Below are 8,662 nucleotides of genomic sequence, written 5' to 3'. Positions count from 1 at the left end.
AGTAATTTTACTTTCAAGTCTTATTATTTAAGAAATATATTTCATAAGGCTCTAGTGGCCTTAGATAGTGATTCCTCTGATGGATCTGAGCAAAGTAAATTGAAAACTTTCTGGAAAGGATTCACCATTCTCAATGCCATTAAGAACATTCGTGATTCAAGGGAGGAGGTCAAAATATGAACATTAACAGGAGTTTGGAGAAAGTTCATTCCAACCCTCATGGATGACCTTGAGGGATTCAAGGCCTCAATGTAGGAAGGAACTGCATATGTAGTAGAAATAGCAAAGAGAACTAGAATTAGAAGAGGAGCCTGAAGATGTAACTAAATTGCTGAAACCTTACAATAAAACTTGAAAGGATGAAGACTCACTTCTTTGGATGAGCAAAGAAAGTACTTTCTTGAGATGGAATGATAAAGGTGCTGTGAACATTGTTGAAATGATAACAAATAATTGAGAATATTACATAAACTTAGCTGATAAGGCAGCAGCATGGTTTGAGAGGATTGACTCCAATTTTGAAAGAATTTCTACTGTGAGTGAAATGTTACCAAACAGAATTGCATGCTGCAGAGAAATCTTTCGTGAAAGGAAGAGCAAATTGATGCAGTAAACTTCATTGTTATTTTAAGAAGTTGTCACAGCCACCCCAACCTTCAGCAACCACTACCCTGACCTGTCAGCAGCCATCAACACTGAAGCAAGATCCTCCACCAGCAAAAATATTACAATGCACTAAAGGCTCAAATGATTGTTAGCCTCATGCATGCATTTTTATGCAGAAGGAAACTAGGAGAATATATTTGTAAGCTTGTGGCAAGGAAGATTTTCTTAGGCCAAGTGTGAAAAAAAAATGAAAGACTGGTAGACTTGCTTCCAAAAACAGAAAAACTTAACCATAAAAGACACCATAAACCAAGTTTTTAGGACAAATGAGAAACAGGGAGAAAACATTTATAACATGATGGCTTCCCTCATCACTTCTATTCAAGTCCTAGCTAGAGCAATCAGGCAAGAGAAAGAAATAAAATGCATCCAAATAGGAAGAGAGGAAGTCAAACTACCTCTGTTCACAGACAACATGATTCCATACCTAGAAAACCCCCATAGTCTCTGCCCAAAAGCTCCTTCGGCTGACAAACAACTTCAGCAAAGTTGCAGGATATAAAATCAATGTATAAATATCACTAGCATTCCTGTACACCAACAAGCCAAACCAAGAGCCAAATCAGAAAGGCAATCCCATTCACAATTGCCATGCACACACACACACACACATACACACACATGCATGCAAAACAAGCAAACAAAAACAACCTAGGAATACAACTAACCAGAGACATGAAAGATCTCTACCATGAGAATTACAAAACACTGTCCAAAGAAATCAGAGAAGACACAAAAAATGAAAAATTCTATGCTCATGGATAGGAAGAATCAATATTATTAAAATGGCTATACTGCCCAAAGCAATTTATAGATTCAGTGCTATCATACAAGTTCATTCTTCACAGAACTATTTAAAAAAAAAAAAAAAGCTATTTTAAAATTTATATGGAACCAAAAAAGAGCCCAAATAGCCAAAGCAATCCTAAGCAAAAAGAACAAAGCTGGAGGCATCACATTACCCGACTTCAAACTATGTTACAAGGCTACAGTAACCAAAACAGCATGTTACTAGTACAAAAACAGACACATAGACCAATGGAACAGAATAGAGAGCCCAGAAATAAGCCTCACATCTATAACCATCTAACCTGCAACAAAGCTGACAAAAACAAGCAATGGGGAAAAACTCTCTATTCAAGTGGCATCTAATTAAACTTAAGAGCTTCTGCACAGCAAAAGAAACTAGCAACAAAGTAAACAGACAACCTACAGAATGCAAGAAAATATATGCAAAGTATGCATCTGATGAAGGTCTAATACCCAGCATCTATAAGGAACTTAAACAAATTTACAAGAGAAAAGCAATCCCATTAAAAAGTGGGCAAAGGGCATGAACAGACACTTCTCAAAAGAAGACATACATGCAGCCAACAAGGATATGAAAAAAGCTCAACATCACTAATTACTAGAGAAATGCAAATCAAAACAACAATGAGATATCATCTCACACCAGTCAGAACTGCTATTATTAAAAAGTCAAAAACAACAGATGCTGGAATTGTTCCAGAGAAAAAGGAATGCTTATACACTGTTGGTTGGAGTGTAAATTAGTTCAACCATTGTGGAAAGCAGTATGGTGATACCTCAAAGAGCTAAAAGCAGTTGATCCAGCAATCCCATTACTGGGTGTATCCCCCAGGAACATAAAGCATTCTGCCATAAAGGCACATGCATGCGAATGTTCACTGCAGCACTATTAACAAGACCAAAGACATGGAATCAACCTAAATATCCATCAATGACAGATTGGATAAAGAAAATACGGTACATACACACCATGGAGTATTATGCATCCATAAAAAAAATAAGACCATGTCTTTTGTGGTAATATGGATGGAGCTGGAGGCTACCATCCTTCCCAAACTAACGCAGGAACAGAAAACCAAATACTGCATATTCTCACTTATAAGTGGGAGCTAAATGATAAGAACACATGCACACAAAGAAGGAAACAACAGACACTGGGGTCTACTTGATGGGGGAGGGTGGGAAGGTAGAAGAGGAGTAGAAAAGATAACTATTTCATCACCTGGGTGATGAAATAGTATATACAACAAAATCCTGTGACACGTTTAGCTATGTAACAAACCTTCGTATGTACCCCCAAACCTAAAATAAAAGTTTATTAAAAATAACATGTATAGGTAATTGCTGTACAAAAGTCAGAATTGCTACCTGAGGCCCAAATATCAGCACAAGATGGTGCCCGAAACAGTCATAAGAAGAAGCCCCATTCCCCCACTCTTTCCACCCCAGTAGAGGTTTCCAGTTTAGGTAAATAAAGGGATTATGGCAGGTGAGGGGTAACATGTATAGCAAAAGATTATTAATCCAAATATAAATGAATATTCCAGAATATAAAAGATACAAATGGCTTAGTAAATATATGAAAAATGCTCACTCTTACTCGGAATCAATGAAATGTACATTGAGAGAACAAATGAATAACACTTTCTTTACCCATCAGATTATGAAAAATTTTTAAAGGTTTAAAATAGCTGGCAATTTTGAAATGCTTCCACAAATGTTCAAAGTGGAATGAGGAATTTTGTTGCAGTATTATTTGTAATAATAAAAAGTCAAACAATATGTATGTCTGTAAAGAAAGGAATGGTTAAATAAACTTCAAATATCAACATAACAGAATCTCAAATAGCAATTTTTTGGTAGATTTAGACCCTGCTAAACATGGAAAATTCTCCAAATGTACACTTAAATGAAAAAAGTAACTTACAGAATACTATTTACAGCATGATCATTTGTGCATATATATACATATGATTCTACATGAGCATTCAAATGTAACTATGCAGAAAATTAAATATCTCAAAGGATACACACCAAACTGGTAGATAGTGTTTTTTTTAAACCAAAGAGGGAAGTGAAATGACCTCACAGGAGGAAAGGTTAAAAGGAGATATCTTCTTTATATTATTTATACCCTTTGACTTTTATAAGAATGTATAAGGTATTACATGTACAAATAAAAGTATATGCTGACATTTTTTAGGAAGTGCAAAGTAATATAACTTGCATGCATATTTTCAAAAGACAAAAGGCAGATTGGGAAAATATCTGTAACGTAAATTAAAATGGGATTAATACTGTTCATACACAAAGAATACCTGTACATCANTCTGTAAAGAAAGGAATGGTTAAATAAACTTCAAATATCAACATAACAGAATCTCAAATAGCAATTTTTTGGTAGATTTAGACCCTGCTAAACATGGAAAATTCTCCAAATGTACACTTAAATGAAAAAAGTAACTTACAGAATACTATTTACAGCATGATCATTTGTGCATATATATACATATGATTCTACATGAGCATTCAAATGTAACTATGCAGAAAATTAAATATCTCAAAGGATACACACCAAACTGGTAGATAGTGTTTTTTTTAAACCAAAGAGGGAAGTGAAATGACCTCACAGGAGGAAAGGTTAAAAAGGAGATATCTTCTTTATATTATTTATACCCTTTGACTTTTTATAAGAATGTATAAGGTATTACATGTACAAATAAAAAGTATATGCTGACATTTTTTAGGAAGTGCAAAGTAATATAACTTGCATGCATATTTTCAAAAGACAAAAGGCAGATTGGGAAAAATATCTGTAACGTAAATTAAAAATGGGATTAATACTGTTCATACACAAAGAATACCTGTACATCAATTTTAAAAAGAAGCCCCTCAAAAAAAATTTTTTTTAAAATAAAAAAAGAAAGAAAAAGAAGAATCAGTAGGCCGGGTGTGGTAGCTCATGCCTATAATCCCAGCACTTTGGGAAACTGAAGCAAGTGGAACACCTGAGGTCAGGAGTTTGAGACCAGCCTGACCAACATGGTGAAACCCTGTCTCTACTAAAAATGCAAAAAATCAGTTGGGCATGGTAGCAGCTGCCTGTAATCCCAGCTACTCAGGAGGATGAGGCAGGAGAATTGCTTGAACCTGGGAGGCAGAGGTTGCAGTGAGCTGAGATCGCGCCACTGCACTCTAGCCTGGACAGTAAGAGTGAAGCTCCATCTCAAAAAAAAAAGGAAGGAAGGGAGGGAAGGAGGGAGAATTAGTAATAGAATGGTACAGAAAAACTCACAAGAGAATAAGTATAACCAAAAAGGGGCAGGGAAATGGGAAAAAAAGAATCACTATAAATGGCAAATAAGTGTAGTATGTAAAAAAAAAAAAAAAGTATCATGAGCGATAAGAAAAAAGACTTCTAGGGTTAAGTCTTCCCAGACCAAATTATCCAAGTGCCTAAATGAAGTTTAAAAGAATGAGAAGCCACCAAGCATCCCATAGGAGCAAATGACAAATCAGGACCATCAGGAAATGTTTTAAATGTTTTAAAAAATCTTCCAAGAAATGAGGATTTATGGAGAAGAGGTGAGAAGCAGCAGTCAGCAGCAGCTTCAGAAAGAAGATGTCAGAGAAAGCAGGGGTAAACGAGATAAAGTCTTCATCTTGTAAACTGCCTTTCACGTCTGGAACATTTTTGAGAACAGATCATCAAATGAATGGATGATTTATTCATCAAATGGTCAAATGAATGAATGGTTGAATATATTGTGACTGTTTTCAAAAAAAGAAAGGTCCTTGAAGTAATCTAGAAGGATGAGAATACCAGACATTCTGAGTAAAATCTACTTTAGAATCACCGCACAATAACCTAGGCCTCAGATTCCCAGAGAAGGGGATGTATGAGGATTAAGTGTTACACCAAGCACTTAAAGGAGTGTTGGTCCTATGTCAGCAGAACACATAGCACTGTTAAAATACATAGTATACCAAAATATTATCATAAGGGAGGTTTTATTATTTATTTTATAAGGATAGGCTACCTGCTATAGCAAATGAAAAAAAAAATGTATAATGGCTCAGATTCAATAGAAGTTTATTTCTTGTTCATGGAAACAGTACTGAGCAAGTGAATAAGTTGGCAGAATAGTCATTCTGGGAACTTAAGCTGGTAGGGTCATAACATCTTCAACAAGTGGCTTCCAAGGTTGCCCTGGGAATCATATCATTCCAACCAGCCAGAAGGAGAAAAAATGTAAGAGGTTTTTATGAACCAAGCTGGAGGTGGTACATATCAATTTTGAATAAAACTCGGGCATGTGACCAAACCTAACTGTACGAAGGGTACATAGTCTAGCCCAGAATGAAGAGGAGAACAAGGATTTGGGTGAGTCCCTAGTCTTTCATGCCACAGACCTACAGTGAGACTTAAATAAGGGACCTCGATAAATTCTAAGCTCCATCCTGTGATTCTCCTTCTCAGGAACCTGGGGAAATGTACCAAACACCTGTTCAAGGATTACTTTGGTGGCTGGGCACGGTGACTCATGCCTGTAATCCCAGAACTTTGGGAGGCCGAGGCAGGTGGATCACCTGAGTTTGGGAGTTCGAGACCAGCCTGGTCAATATGGTGAAACCTTGTCTCTACTAAAAATACAAAAAAAATTAGCCGGGCGTGGTGCCACATGCCTGTAATCCCAGCTACTCAGGAGGCTGAGGCACGAGAATCGTTTGAAAAAGGGAGGTGGAGGTTGCAGTGAGCCATGATCACGCCACTGCACTCCAGCCTGAGCAACAGAGTAAGACTCTGTCTCACAAAAAAAAAAATACTTTGGTAATAAATTCCAGATGAGAATTCCATCTCCCAAAACTCCACTATTAGAGGCTTTTTCAGAGAAGTCTCCTATTCCAATATAGGAGGAGGAAAGGGAGAAAATAAAGCTCACCCCCGCAGTGGATTTTAAGAGGGTCACTGCGGTCTTCACGGGAAATGAGAGATGAAAGGTTGACTATGCTTGTAAATAGGGAAGATTTTTCTGTGCGGCCTTGTGCATTGATGGAGAGAATGTCATGCTGATGTCAACCTTTTTTAAGCCACTGATCAATCCTTTGCAGAGGCACATTTTTTAAAAATATTGCTTCTATTGTTCACTTATGCCTTGCTCTGGTAAGGCTATTTTCACTCTGAGTAGGAGATAAAAGAACAGCTGTACCACATCTCTTAACCATGAACCTTACCAGGCACCCCTTTTGCTAAAAGAAAAAATCAATTTTAGTTTTACAAGACAGAAATAAAGCCCATTTAAAAGAAAATGTTTAGAATGTCTATTTAAATGCAAATCGAACTACAGCATTTACATGTGTCAATTAAAGTCCCTCCAAGAATTTTCTTAAAATATTAGCATTTGCTCATGTGAACTTTTATTTTAAAGAAAGAGACTCACAATTAAAACTGTTCTGAATGTCATGGTAGTTGCTATAAAAGGTAGCTCATTATTAGCTCTAGTAACATTTGACTTGAGGGACTAATTTATTTTCAGCATGAAAAACATGATGGCTCCTTTACCCATCCAAGAAAGGTCAAGACTTTCAACTCAATGTGACCTCTCATGATTTTATCCCTGCTTCCACCCACCCCAGACGGAAGAGCCAAGGTAAGTGGTGATTGCCTGCCACCCACAACGCAATCTAAGAATATTAAAGAACTAACATTTGCTGAGGACCTACAGCAATGCCAATCATTTTCTTCTTCGGATTACATCTGTTAGCTTTCACAGTTACCCTACAGAGAGGGAAATGGGTAAACATTATTATTCTATTTTACAGATGAGGAAACAGGCTCAAAAGAATGCCAATTTACCCTCAGCCTTACAATGAGTAAATTGTAAGTTCACAATTCAAAGCCAAGTGGATGTTATTCCAAAACCCACAGCCCTTCCAAGCTCTTCCAAGCTAGCTCACATATGTCCAGGTCAGCTAGGCTCTTCCTAGTCAGATGCCCTTTCCTGCCTGCATGGAGGCCAAGAGCTCGGGGGGTTGTATTTGCTAGTAGTGGGTCCTTTTCGATGGAGTGACTTTTGCAGGAAAGAAGAAACAGCAACAACTGACCCAGCTAAGAAACTCTACCTAAAAACTGACATCACGTTATTTGCCTGGCCTGCCCTTTAAGCCTGTCCGTCCCCTCTTCCAATCGGGAAAAGTTTCCATGTTATTATATTATATCCAGATGGATATGACTGGCCTTACTAGATGTACAAGACAGCATGAGAGGATTCAAGGAAAGTCTGCCTACTCACACCCACCACTTACCTCTCTCTAAAAGCTTCCTACAGCTGCTCACTGATCCCGGAAATTACTTTAACAGATGATCAAGCCTTTAGTTCACAACTAGAGAGAACGACAGTAGAAGGGATATGAGGTAAGGGAGGCCAATTACCTTAAATTCACACAAAAACTGTACCAGACAATAGCAAATCTTTTGTATACAATTTTGATATAAGAAGAGGAACATTGGCAAATAATACAACAGCACGCTCCTGCCATTGATTTTTATCTAGACCATAACAGATCACTAATGGAACCCAGCCCAATTTCCCTCTGAGCTTAGACACAACAATCATCTCAATACAGCACTCTAATCATAGTTGATAAAGTGATTAGACCCGATATACCCATTCCAGGAATAAAGGGATGCAGGAATCCTTCTGCATGAGGAAGTGCATAAAGTGTCATGAGGTTGGCAAAGGCTGTGGAAGGAAAAGTGTGTGTTCTCCATGATGCATTTAACCAAATTCCCAATTTTGTTTGGGATCAGTACCCCAAGATTCACAATACTGCCCACAGAAGCCATCACTGGCAGGTAAATTGTAAGACTGCAAATGCTTTTGGGGAGGGGTAAGTGTTGCCTCTCTGAGTTTCTTCTGTAACAGTCCAGGCTTCCATTACCATTGGAATAAAACCAATAGGTCACAAGTATTCATATGTTTACCACAAAGACTGCTGTGATCGTGAATTACCTACCTTGGAACCTCAAAGACAAAACTAAAGAGTTACATATAAGGGTGCCAGTTCCGGCCCGGCGTGGTGGCTCAGGCCTGTAATCCCAGCACTTTGGGAGGCTGAGGCGGGCGGATCACAAGGTCAGGAAATCGAGACCATCCTGGCTAACACGGTGAAACCCCGTCTCTAC

The 8,662-nt window shown here is 37.8% G+C and overlaps 1 long non-coding RNA gene across 1 annotated transcript in view; it reads right to left on the bottom strand.

The window, feature by feature from the left end:
• LOC108529860 (uncharacterized) overlaps positions 1 to 8,576 on the bottom strand; it is a 21,936-nt gene extending 13,360 nt beyond the window's left edge. Inside the window, exon 1 of the long non-coding RNA XR_001885699.1 lies at positions 8,494 to 8,576. This is a non-coding gene — a long non-coding RNA (uncharacterized LOC108529860). The remainder of the gene's footprint in view (positions 1 to 8,493) is intronic.
• Positions 8,577 to 8,662: the final 86 nt, after the last annotated feature.

Source organism: Rhinopithecus bieti, unplaced genomic scaffold, assembly GCF_001698545.2.
Source record: "Rhinopithecus bieti isolate Rb0 unplaced genomic scaffold, ASM169854v2 scaffold_5948, whole genome shotgun sequence".
Taxonomy (NCBI): Eukaryota; Metazoa; Chordata; class Mammalia; order Primates; family Cercopithecidae; genus Rhinopithecus; species Rhinopithecus bieti.
Note: the sequence above shows the minus strand (reverse complement) of the source record. Positions and strands in the feature narration are given on the sequence as shown.